At 42.5% G+C, this 13,658-nt stretch overlaps 1 protein-coding gene across 1 annotated transcript in view; it reads right to left on the bottom strand.

Annotated features, from left to right (window-relative positions):
• LOC142661957 (tyrosine-protein phosphatase non-receptor type 11-like) overlaps positions 1-13,658 on the bottom strand; it is a 90,307-nt gene that overhangs the window by 23,562 nt on the left and 53,087 nt on the right. The window lies entirely within an intron of this gene.

Genomic DNA, 13,658 nt, shown 5'->3' with positions numbered 1-13,658 from the left:
GGCGTAGCTAAAGGCTCATAGGCCCCGATGCAAAAATTCTTACTGGCCCCCCACCCCCCCCCGCAAACTTCTCATGGCCGACGGTATGCAGCTTTCAGCTGCATCGCTGGGTCTCCTAATGCAGCACTAGCAGCCGGGGCGTCACTAAGGCTGGGTTCACACACCCTATTTACGGACGTAATTCGGGCGTTTTAGCATTGAATTACGTCCGAAAAGGAGGCTCAAAAGCGTTGGCAAACATCTGCCCATTCATTTGAATGGGTCTTACGATGTTCTGTGCCGACGGTCATTTTTTTTACGCGCCGCTGTCAAAAGGCGGCGGGTAAAAAAGACGCCCGCGTCAAAGAAGTGCCTGTCACTTCTTCAGACGTAAATGGAGCCATTTTCCATGGACTCCATAGAAAAACAGCTCCAATTACGTCCGTAATGGACACAGCGAAAGACGCCTGCACGTGCCATTACGGCTGAAATTACGGTGCTGTTTTCTCCTGAAAACAGCACCGTAATTTCAGCCGTAACAGACGCTGCCGTGTGAACATACCCTCAGGGCTTAAAATGTCAGGGGAAATAGCGCCAATACATATGTGTCCGCCCCAAAAAAATGTGTGTATATGAGACAGCATAGCATATCTATAGCACTACGACCCTATAAACTATGGATAGGATTAGATACAGTGGCTCAGCAGACAGTATCACACATGATAGGATTAGATACAGTGGCTCAGAAGGCAGTATCACACATGATAGGATTAGATACAGTGGCCCAGCAGACAGTATCACACATGATAGGATTAGATACAGTGGCTCAGCAGACAGTACCACACATGATAGGATTAGATACAGTGGCTCAGAAGGCAGTATCACACATGATAGGATTAGATACAGTGGCTCAGCAGACAGTATCACACATGATTGGATTAGATATAGGGCCCAGCAGACAGTATCACACAAGATACGATTAGATACAGGGCCCAGCAGACAGTATCACACATGATAGGATTAGATACAGGAGCACAGCACAGTATCACAGATGATAGGATTAGATACAGGAGCACAGCACAGTATCACACATGATAGGATTAGATACAGGGCTCAGCAGACAGTATCACACATGATTGGATTAGATACAGGGCCCAGCTCGCTGACATTGCGGCTCCAGCGCTGGACCCAGGATAGGTAAGAATAATAATTTTGCTTCTTTGCGTTACTGATTATTTTTGTGTGTTTGTGTATTTTTTACAGGTTCGGTTGTTGGACTTCGAATTCGAGGACTTCAATGACGGCGTTTTTTTTATTCTCAATAAAATGGTTAATGAGGGTTGTGTTTTTTATTTCAATAAAATATTTTTTCTATGTGCTTGTATCTTTTTAAACTTTATTATCACCGCCTTAGTAATGGCCGCCGGCTGATTGACAACCTCCATTACTAAGGCGAGGCTTAATGTTAGCAGGTGCAGAGGTTAACACTAACCCCCATTATTACCCCGGTACCCACCGCCACCAGGAGTACTGGGAAGATCCGGGTACGAACCAGTACCCGACCATCTGTAGTGACGGGCAGGCACCGGGGTGGCCGCAGGCTGGTAGTATTAGGCTGGGGAAGGCCAAAAACAGTGGCCCTTCCCACCCTTGTAATGCTGCTGCTGTGTTGTATCTGGCTGGTTCTGAAAATTGGGGGGGGGACGGGACGTTCCAATTATTTATTTTTTAAATGACGTGGGGGTTTTCATAACCAGCCAGATACAATAAAGCAGCAGCAGCAGCCTAGCATTACCAGGGTGGGAAGGGCCACTGTTTTTGGCCTTTCTCCTCCTGATAATACCAGCCTGCGGCCACCCCAGTGCCCGACCATGACTACAGATGGTCAGGTACTGGATCGTACCCGGCTCTTCCCAGCACCCCTGGTGGCGGTGGGTACCGGGGTAATAAAGGGGGCTAGTGTTAGCCTCTGCATCGGCTAACACTAAGCCCAGCCTTAGCAATGGATGCTGTCAATCAGCCGGCGGCCAATACTAAGGCGGTAGTAATATAGTTTAAAAAAAACCACAAAGACATAGAAAAAATATTTTATTGAAATAAAAAAAAACCCACAGCCCTCATTAACCATTTTATTGATAATAAAAAAAAAAAGCCGTCATCGAAGTAGTCCTGGAATCCGACGTCGTCCAACGACCGAACCTGTAAGAAAACACACAAAAAATGATTAGTAACACGTGTTAGGCTTAGCTACAGGGCCCATGTGTGATACGGTCTGTGGGACTCTGTATCTAAGCCTACCACAACGTAGGCTTAGATACAGGGTCCAGCAGACAGTAATCTTATACAGTATAAGATTACTGAGTGCTGGGGCCCTGTATCTAAACCTACAGTGTGGTAGGCTTATATACAGGGCCCATCAGACAGGATCACACATGGGCCATGTATCTAAGCCTACCATGTGATTGGCTTAGATACAGGGCCCAGCAGACAGGATCACGCATGGGCCATGTATCTAAGCCTACCATGTGATTGGCTTAGATACAGAGCCCAGCAGACAGGATCACGCATGGGCCATGTATCCAAGACTACCATGTGATTGGCTTAGATACAGGGCCCAGCAGACAGGATCACACAATCTGTGATCCTGTCTCATGGGCCCCCTAAGCCTGCTACATTGTAGGCTTAGGGGTTGTACAGTCCCTAAACATTGATGGCCTATCCTCAGGATAGGCCATCAATAGCTGATGTGTCTCTCGGGACCCGCAAATCAGCTGTTTTGAAGGGGCCGCAGCACTCGTACGAGAGCTGCTTCCCCTTCATTTCACTACTCGCCCACAGTGTGAATCGCCGACACGGATTCACAGTGTGACCGGAATGAAGTGACAGGAATGAAGGGGAGCAGCTCTCGTACGAGTGCTGCGGCCCCTTCAAAACAGCTGATTGGCGGGTCCCGGGAGTCGGACCCCGCCAGTCAGGGCTAACATTACCTTCCTCTTCGGCCGCGGCGGGAGTTCTGTCATCTCGATTGTGTGCGCGGCGCATAGCGCTGTGACGTAATGCGCTGCGCACAGCGCTTGACGTCAGGACCTCCGCTGCGATCCGGAACCAGGAAGGTAAGTAAAGTATGTTACTATAGTAACACGGGCCCGCGGCCCGAGTTACTATAGTAACTTTTTATTGATGTGGTGCGGGGGGCCGTGGGCCCCCCTGGCTTCAGGGCCCGGTCGCAATTGCGACCGCTGCGACCCCTATAGCTACGCCAGTGGCTATGGGTTATACTACCAACTTACTCTGGATCAGTACAAAAAAATATCTAAATTATTTATAAAAAGTACTCAATTTTGTATGCAAGAACACGAATTGCAAGATGGAACAATAAAAATAGGCTAATAAGCTGTGGGACAATCCATTAATGCAGGAGTTGCAGCTGGTTCAGGGCAGGGGGTTTCGGAGTGGGAGAGGTATTACTTGTCTGGGAAACTTCACTGATGATGCTTGGTCATTTGCCCAATTAAAGAGCAAATATGGGATTCCAAACTCGGCCTTTCAGGTTTCTCAAACTGAGGCATGCCTTGCAGGCTCAATTCCCCAATTATTCCGTGTGTCCTGTGGGTTCCTCGTCCATCATCTCAAATTTTACCTCACAAACACAGATGATCAGCACCTCTCAAATATATAGGGACTTCCTTTCTAAATTCCATGGTAGTCGCCCCCCTTCAGCAAAATTGCGATGGTTACAGCAGGTTCCTTCCCTCTGGGTAGAGGAGTGGGAGGAAGCGCTAGGCTCTCATCTGCTGGTGTCCCCTGCTGCCACTAATAACTTGTCGCAGCTATACATTACCCACCAGGCATATACGACACCGATACGCCTGCACAGAGCTGGTAGACTTCCCTCCTCATTGTCATAGATGTGCAGCCGACCAAGATGGATTCTGGCACCTTGTGGGGGAATGTCCACAGGTATATAGATTTTGGACTGAGGTGATACGTTTCATCAACTCTCTTCGAAGCCCCTATAATGCTAGACCAAGGTTTGCTGGGGATCCCCGAGACCGAAGGCGCATGGTCGTTTACTCAGTTGTTCCTAAGGGAATCCTTATTTACTAAATTCATTGCCCTCAGGTGGATGGCTCTGCTCGACCCAGAGATTGACCAGTGGGTGGCACTGATCAATGCCATGTTACGGTTTGAGAAAGTAATTGATCACAATAGAGGTTGCCCTAATAAGTTCCACAAAATTGGGGAGGGAGTATAGTGTGCTTCTTCTGACACTAACAGCAGGCCTCCAGTGGGAGGGATGGTCGGTTGCAAAGATAATATTTGTGACTAAGCTTGTATCCTTTTTTTTCTTGGTTATTGAATGTTACCTAGAGTGCCCTTCTGTATGCTGCTTTTGTCATTTACTGAATTGCTTCACTGACGTCATACTTTTACTTCTCATGTATATTTCTGCTATTCGCTATCTACATGATCTATAAATTACTGTAATCGGGCGTGTTTGCCCTGATTTATGTTACTTATGTTATATTCTTTGCTATGAAACTTTCTAGAATAAAGCGAATAAATGGTTTTTTTTTTAAAATAAACTAAAAAAAGGCTAATAAATGGTGTCGTTTGCTAGCAGGCAGCCTCAACGCCTTCCATTAATATTTTATATGTTCATCCATCTAATTGTACCTCAGAAAATAGAACAGAACAAAAATGGTGTGAGGGCCATTATTAACGCAAAGTAAAGGTGACCAAAATGGACTAAGAAACAACAAATACCGTAAAAAGAATTAAAAAAAAAAAATTATTTAATATTTCTCTATATCTAGAACTTTGATTACAGCGATCTGAACAGAAGACCTTGTGATCTAGCTCAGCAATTGGGAAGATATACAAGAATTTAGATGTAGAGTTTCCAGCCTAGTCAAGTCACATCCAAAATGTAATTTTATACTCTGATATAACAACCACTTGAAGCTTCATGACGGAATTGCAAATACAAACATACACATTGATAATATAAAATCTAGTATATAGCTTTGGACCATTGGATTTTGCCCGCAGTACCTGGAAACCCCATTCTACTGAACTGAACTTAGACCATCACAGAACCCTAGAGTCGTCTCCGTCCTGTTCAGAAGGATCCCGGCATGTGGAGTCTGTCAGCGTCTGCAGGTCTTGAAAATCCAACAACATATTGCTATAAATAAGACAGAAGAATGGATACGGAAATCTACAGTAAACGTCTTAAAAAAGGGGTTGTCCAGCGTAGAGAACTCCTTTTAATACACTATTAGGGAATTGTAAGTTAAAAGAGGCTGTCACTAGTTTAGTAATGCCCTATCTCCTAGCTAATCTAATAGGTGCTGCCACACAATTTTCACTAGCATAGTCAGTGTCCCAAAACTTATTTTAAAGAGGCTCTGTCACCACATTATAAGTGCCCTGTCTCCTACGTAAGGAGATCGGCGCTATAATGTAGGTGACAGTAATACTATTTAATAAAACTATCTTTTTTCACCACTTTATTAGCGATTTTAGATTTATGCTAGTGAGTTGCTTAATGCCCAAGTGGGCGTGTTTTTACTTTAGACCAAGTGGGAGTTGTACAAGGAAGTGTATGACGCTGACCAATCAGCGTCATGCACTCCTCTCCATTCATTTACACAGCGCATAGGGATCCTGTTAGATCCTTATGTGCTGTCTTATACTAACACATTAACAATACTGAAGTGTTTAGACAGTGAATACATTCCACGGGATGTCTATTCACAATCTCTGCACTTCGTTACTCTGTCTGTGGTAGAGGAAGCGTAATCTTGCGAGATTACGCTGTAGATGACAGCTTACAGGGAGATTATGCTTTGCTCTGCTATAACTACCACAAAAACAGTAACGAAGTGCAGAGATTTTGAATAGACATCCCGTGGAATGTCTATTCACTGTCTAAACACTTCAGTATCATTAATGTGTTAGTATAAGACCGCACATAGCCATCTAAAAGGATCCCTATGCGCTGCCTAAGTGAATGGAGAGGAGTGCATGATGCCGATTGGTCAGCGTCATACACTCCTCTGTACAACGCCCACTTGGGCATTAAACAGCTCATTCGCATAAATCTAAAAATCGCTAATAAAGTGGTGAAAAGATCGTTTTATGAAATAAAAAGCACTGCTGTCACCTACATTATAGCGCCCATCTCCTTATGTAGGTGATAGGGCACTTATAATGTGGTGACAAAGCCCCTTTAAAAGTTATGAGCTTTTTGTAAATATGCAAATGAGCCCTTTTTTTTTTTTTAGACAAGTGGGTGTAAACCGCAGCGATTCTCCTGAGGTGGAACTTCCTCACAGCCTCGGACGCCGTCCTATCAGCATGAAGCCGCTTCACACAGTGTGAGAGACTGAGGCTGAAGGGAAGAGGGATCACTTCAAACAGCTACATCTCTGGCTATGGACCTCCTAGAACAGTGGTTCTGGTGGCATATGAAAGAGGAAATTCTAATCTCAGTTCATACTATGACAACTGGATATATCACCTGTTGAACACACAGTCGGGAATGGAAGCTGTATACAATAAGATCACGTTGTGTATCTGAACAGCGAAGGGGGAGAAGCTGTATGCGGATTGTACAGCGTCATACAGAAAACATTACACCGCCCAGAGTGAAAAGAAAGTCACCTCCTATTTGGCTATTAGAGCCACATTAGCAGGTTTAGAAAAATTCGCAACTTTTAAAATAAAAGTTTTTTTGAAAACAAGTCACACTAATTATCAGCAGCAAAGCGCCTATTAGATTAGTTAGGATATAGGGAATTAATATACTGGTGACAGATCCTCTTTAATAGAGGGGGTGGGGATCTACCTCTCCTGGACAGAGTAGTCACAAAGAACATCTTTCGCTCTGGAGGACCTGTCCTGCATAACAGACAACCCATTGAAATAAGTGTACACTAATGCTTAATTTCCCCTGTGGTGGCGCTGCAGGGAAACTACTCCTCTCAGAGTATGGCGACACAAAAAGAAATGATTTAGTTTACAAAAGTGGTTTTACGGAAGTAGTAAAAACAAAAACTATATAGATTTGGTGTTACCCTAAAATTATACTGACCCACGGAATAAACGTAACAGGTTATTTATACCGCATGGTGAACGCCGTAAACACAAAAAGTTACATTATATGTACCTCAAGACAAGGAAATTAAATACAACTCAACCCAAAAAAAACAAAAACAAGCCCTTATATAGATATAGGTCAACAAAAAATAAAAAATTACTGCTCTAATTCCACAAAAAAATTCTAGCGGCATGAAGGCCAAAATAGGACGTCCATAATGGGTTAACAACCAGATATGTGCCTAATAAGGTGGCAAATAGGAGTATATGTGCATGCTTACATATATATGAACTTGTATCTATGTAAAAATAAGTATTCGGCACACAAAGTTTAAGTTTTAAGAAGAAACCTTGATTTTATTTCAAGTGGTTGTAGATGCAAGAGGCTTAGTGCGACGTTTCGGTCATTACATGACATTCATCAGGCACTGTGCCGTTCTGGTTGCCGGTACATCCAGTAGTTGGCGCTCCATTTGGAATAGCGGCTGACCGCTGTAGTTGGCGACTGTATCTATGTGTTACATAACCCATTTGCATACATTTTTTACTGAGGGGTATCACACACTAAAGGGGGCAATAATCTCCTATATGCAAATGTGGAATATTTTCCCTTTAAATCATTCTGTAACTGGTTTACATTTCATAACTGTAGAAGAAAAATATGTGCATGCAAATGAAATATTAATCCCTTTGTTGGGAACTGCCCAAACCGGTTTGTGGCATGCCCCAGGTTATATCTTTCATTGATTCATTTCTCTATCAGACATCACACTCTCCAAAGCACAAGAATTTTTTTTCAAGGTTACAGTTTCTCCTATGGAAAACTATGCCACAAAGTTATCCTCTGTATAATGCGGAACTCCACCCACATCTTTCACTACGAGCTGTAATAACCAAGAAAATAAATCTTCAAATATACATGAATGAAATAAATTCTATACTAAAACCCAATGTTTGGCCAGATGAAGAAGTTAGTACAACATCGAAACGCGTTGCCAGATTACGAATAAATCTTATTTTCATTAACACCTCTACTATTTCACTACCTATTCAGCAGCATCTATCATAGGTCCACCATCTATATACATACGTCTATCATATATATATATATATATATATATATACATACATACATACATACACAATATTTTATCCTCTTATAACCTCTACATTGGATGACAGAATGTCATACCCAGTATCCTCAGAAGGTTAATGTTTGGGCTGGAATATTGCTCAATCATATTGTAGGACCGTTTTTCATTGAAGGAAACATAAATGCAGAAAATTACTGTAATTTGCTAAGAAACCAAGTGACACCGGCTATTCAAAATATTGCGGGAGAAGCTTTCTGCAATGTTTGGTATCAGCAGGATGGAGCTTCGGCACCTTTCTCTCTGCGAGCTCGAAATCTTCTGAACGATTTACGTTTTACGTTCGCTTAGGACACTGTCAAGTTGTTGAAGGACATCAGTTCGAACATTTGATTTAATACAGTAATTGTTATGTCTGTACTAATACACAATACAGGTCCTCGGTCTTGCTTTGGTTGGCCGGACAACGCCAACACCAACACCCACACCAACACCAGAGGCAAAGAGACTCACATTAATCTAGCACCCCGATGAGATGTAAATCCGCCGTGTGACCTCCGCGCGGTACATTTTGGGTAATGCCAACACCGGCGATAGCCGATAATGAAGATAACTTTAACGTTAAATATCTCAGTGAAACAAAACTCTATCTCAAAATAGTTTGCAGCATCGTTTTTGTATTGAAAAGAGCTTTCAAATGAGCCCCCACACGACCCCCTCGTGACATTTAAGATTTTGCTGCCCCTGCCCACCCCACCACCCCCCAGGGGATGGGGCTGTTTTTTTTTCCCCCGTTAACTTGTAGACTTTATGACCCCATTAAATCCCACCAAATTTCAACCCTCTACCTCATTCCGTTTAAAAGTTATGAGGGTGTTCCGGAACTTTTGGTGGGCACTGTATGAAAGTCCCGACAATGTCACTTTTCCTGACGTGTCTTTCACTCACCATGAAATAAAAATTGTGGAACATTTTCGTTGTACCGCTCCTTTATTATTCCTCCTTGAAATTTATAAATAAAAATTGACAATTAGGTGTTGGGGCGAGTCCCATCAGTGCGGACACAGTGAGGCCCCATGCACACGACTGTAGAATTTGCCCGTAATAACAGACTGTATTACGGAGCCATCCATTTCTATGGCCGACAGACGTCTTCCCATATATTTCCGGGAAGGTGTCCATGCCGTAGAAACCTGTCCTATTTTTTTATTTTACTTTATACTTTATAACGGGAGCACGGTCTGCAAATGTGGATGACTGTCCGCAGCCAGCCGTGCCCGTAATCACGTTCCATGGTCGTGTGCATGGGGCCTGAGACTGTAGGGACACACCCCTTTAACAAGGAGAGCGGTAACACCAAGTTGTTAATTTAATGAATTAATTTCTAGGAGGAATAACAGAGGAACGGCACAACACAGTTCTAAAAAAATGATGTTACAAAATTGTTATTTCATGGGGAATACAAGTATTTACTAAAACCGACACGTCAGGAGAGGTGACAGCTCCTCTTTAAGTCAATTGAAACAACTAGGGCACAGTGCTGGTTACGGGCTGCGACACTGCATGTTCTAGAAAAAGTATTAGATCCTGTCCCATAAACTAAACTTCGTATATTTTGAAACGATTATGATCCTGCCTTCATACATTTAAAAAAATAAATTAAAAAAATAAGTTGTTTATCGGCTTTCTTTATCCCATTACTTCTTCCCTGCCTACATAATAAATGTAATGAGCTATGCTTAATGGCACATTATGGTGTTTGATTTCACTATAATGGGATGTAATATGGCTTGTCACAATAATCAGAAGAGCTGCATTGAAAACACAATAAAAAAAATAGAAGACTAGTCAAGTCCATTACTGTCAATTGGGAGGAGGGAGACCAGATAAATCTACAGACCGCTTTTGCTCCTACTATACGGTTCGTGACATGTATGCATTAAAGGGGTTAACTTGGATTCTCATTAATATTGATAGAAACCAAAATGATCCAGTTTTTTTTTTTTTTTAGAAAGTCCTACCATTGCTCCACTGGAAATCAAACGCAATTTTATTTGTTGCCGAAATTTACCAACCATGGCGCCATTTTTTAAAAATCTTTTTCTACTATGATTTTACAATGCAGGAGTACGTAGTCTACAAATCACGGCTTGTAAAGCGTTACCAAAGCAGCGAAAGGCCGCTTGACTTATGTCTGGCGCCCTGCCATTTCTTTAGCACTTGGATAGATCAGTTAATATTAGACAGAGGGCTGCCAGACTTGTCATCTGGTATTCGATGCAGGGTTGCCAGACTAGTCAGCTGCTTTTTGATCCTTATTACACATGATCTAGCAACACCTGGATTGGGTCTCCCCTGAATACTGTTACTAACAAACTTTCTGCAAAGTATTTAAGGATATGGCCCGAATTAGAAAATTCAGCAACAATATAGGAAATATTTCAAAAAAATAATGGATATGTTTCTCCATGGCAAAACAATATTTTTCGGACATTTTATTTAATACATGAAACGGTTAATGCGGTGTAAGAGTTGCTACCTCTAAACCTTCCGGGGCCCCACGAGGCGGACATGTCTTGGACGCACGTACACTGGTAATACTTGCAATAGGCGGTCTTTTCTTTGTTGGTCAGAAAGGCACCATGCCGGCCTGGCACGCAACGAGCTCCATGAGAGAATTATTTTGGCCTTAAACAGATTGCACTGGATAATTTTAAAGTGCCGCACTCTTAAATCAAGAATTGCCTGAAAGTCTTGACCACATGCAGCCCACTCGAAGTTACTTCACTAATGTTTTGGTGTATTTCCTCCCCCCACACTTCTTTGCCATTTATATCCACCCCGCCACCAGTTGCTAGGCAAAAATGGAAGGAATAAGGGTAAGATGAATTAGACAGAAGCGGGCCTTGCTGCCCGTAGCAACCAGAGCTACGTTTTCATTTTTTAAACTGCTCTGTAAGGTCGCACTGTGAGTGGTTGCTATGGGCAACAAGGCCAGTATTTCAGTTTTGACAAATGAGGCCTAACATTTTATGTACTGTGCATGTTCTTACCGCCCGCTAATCAGGAGCTAAAAAGGGGCTGTTCAGGGGGTACTTGGCTCCTACTAGTTTATGGTTATACTAATATCTCATAAACACCTTTATTTTAAATAGGCATGGCTTTAAAAAAGGGGCTATTCACTATTGTCAAAACAAGAACACAGTCTCCATATGTTTTAGAAACAGCGCCGCTGTACGGGCTTTGTCTGGTATTGCTGCTCAACACCACAGAAATTAAGAAACCTGAGCAGATTTATTCTAATCCTGAACAACCCCTTCAAAAGGGTTATCTACCTTTAGATAAAATGTTAATGAAATAAAGCGAAGTTCTAAACTGGAAACAGTCTGTATTTAAAAACTAGTCCGTGAAAACGGACATAAGGCTCGGCAGCTAAAAGGTGGGGTGTTTGATGTCATACCATTGCCTATATGGTGTAAATACATTGCCTGTGGCCATCTCACCTCTACGGATGAGCATACGTAAATCAAATTTCCCTCCCTCACACAAACAGCCATGAAACAGAACGATAGAAACCCCGATGAGATCAGTAGACAGAGGCTTTTGCAGCAGCCATAAATTGAAGGCCATGCCAAGAGTCATTTGTGCTGCATCATTATAAAAAGAGAAAACCTATAATTAAACTAAGCCGAAATGACACAGGGTTCAGTACATGTACATGCCATTAAGGACTGAGCTATTTTGGGCATTGAAGCGCCCGTCTGCTCAGAAGCCAAAGCAGTGGTGGTGGTAAAGAAGCAGCAATACACGCTTTTCCTCACCAACCCTAAGTTCACTGCTCCGGATGGCGTTGCCGGAGGGTTTTGGCATGCAGAGAATCCCTCTTTGTGCCCAGACAAAAGCTGCGATTGTGGAAGACTCTGACATATGCAGACAGTTGCTTTAGTGATGAAGAGGTTAAGGGCACAAAGGGGAAAAATGACAAGACAGGGGAAGCTTTGTGTAATGTCTGGATTTCGAAGCAGCCGAGATATAACACGTTCAGACCACTTGTACTAAAAATCTTAAAAGAACACTAAAATGTAGAAAATACACAAAAGTCCAAGCAATATTATCCTTCTCTACTATTCAAATCGAAACAAAACACACATAAGTAATTTTATATGTAGCCATTTTCCAACTTTACTCCCGGTCTCTGGCTGTAAGGCAACTGGCTGCAGCAGGAGCCTTCCCCCACTGCTCTGTCTGCAATAGGAGACCAGGAATCTAAGCTTCATTCCGTAACAAAAACCCTCGCAGCTATCTGCCACCTGAAAATGGAAGGGATTTTTCTGTTCACTTATCTGAACTATTTCTAAGTTCTCTAGTCCTTTAAATAGAGAGGAATAATACAAAGTCATTGGCTGTAGCTATATGAATCCAAGATATTTCTTTTTACACGTGGCTTAGATGTAAATGCCTAGAATATATGTGAATACATGTAAAAATTATATTATGCAAGCACAACAGTACCAAAGAGAGAATGATGTACAGGTATTGAACCAGTAGGGGGTTGCAGAGAGATATGAACTGGACAATTAAAAAGGAACCCTAAAACATATAAATGAATACAAGTAAAATAGATTATTTTTTTTGCCCCAACGGTTTGTCTAAGATTATCTGCATGTTCCTGAGGAAAAAAAAGTCTTGCTGAAATCCTGCAGGGAACACAGTGATTATTCTTTTCCATATTCAGCTGGTGAATGGCTGAGAAGGGATTGACAATATTTTTGTCCTACTGCAGACATGGCAGAGGCTCCTGCTGCAGCCAGTTGTCTTACAGCCAGACACAAGATAGTGAGGTGGATAAGGAATCTACTAGAACAGAGGATTTCTTTACATATCTCAGTCTTAATTGCAATAGGAGTCAAATTACGAGGCTGTTTTGAAGGGAAACAGCGTCTGATTTCAGGGCATTCTTAAAGCTGAAAATTAAGCTTTTTTTTAATTTGAAGATTGAGGCATTTCTCATAGTGTCAATGGAAAACCAGTTCCAAAAACACCTCAAGAAGCGACGTCTCACCTTTTTACAAGGGGTTTATTTTAATTCAGCAGCGTAAAAATACACCTCATGGGAGTAGCACAGTGTATTTCCCATTGAAATCAATGGGAAACGTTTAGCAGGTGTATTTGAGCATAATACGAGGCTTTTACGCTTCAAAATAAGCCTGAAAATAAGCGGTGTGAAAATACCCTAAGGCCCTGTTCACACATTTTTTTTGCAGGGGGAAAAATCTGCTTCAAGATTCCTTCAGGAATTTTAAAGCAGATTTTGACCTGCCTGCACCCTTATGCCGTGTTGAGCACCGCAGGCAAAAACACAGCAAAAACGGTTTTCTCTTCCTCCCATTGATGGGCGGTCTGAGACAAACAAATGAAGATAGGGCATGTTGCTTCTTTTTCCCCACGAGTATTTACCACTCACGGGAACAAAACGCCTCCGCC

The sequence above is a fragment of the Rhinoderma darwinii genome, chromosome 10, assembly GCF_050947455.1.
Source record: "Rhinoderma darwinii isolate aRhiDar2 chromosome 10, aRhiDar2.hap1, whole genome shotgun sequence".
Classification (NCBI taxonomy): domain Eukaryota; kingdom Metazoa; phylum Chordata; class Amphibia; order Anura; family Rhinodermatidae; genus Rhinoderma; species Rhinoderma darwinii.
The sequence above is the reverse complement of the archived record's forward strand: the minus strand, read 5'-3'. Positions and strand labels throughout refer to the sequence as shown.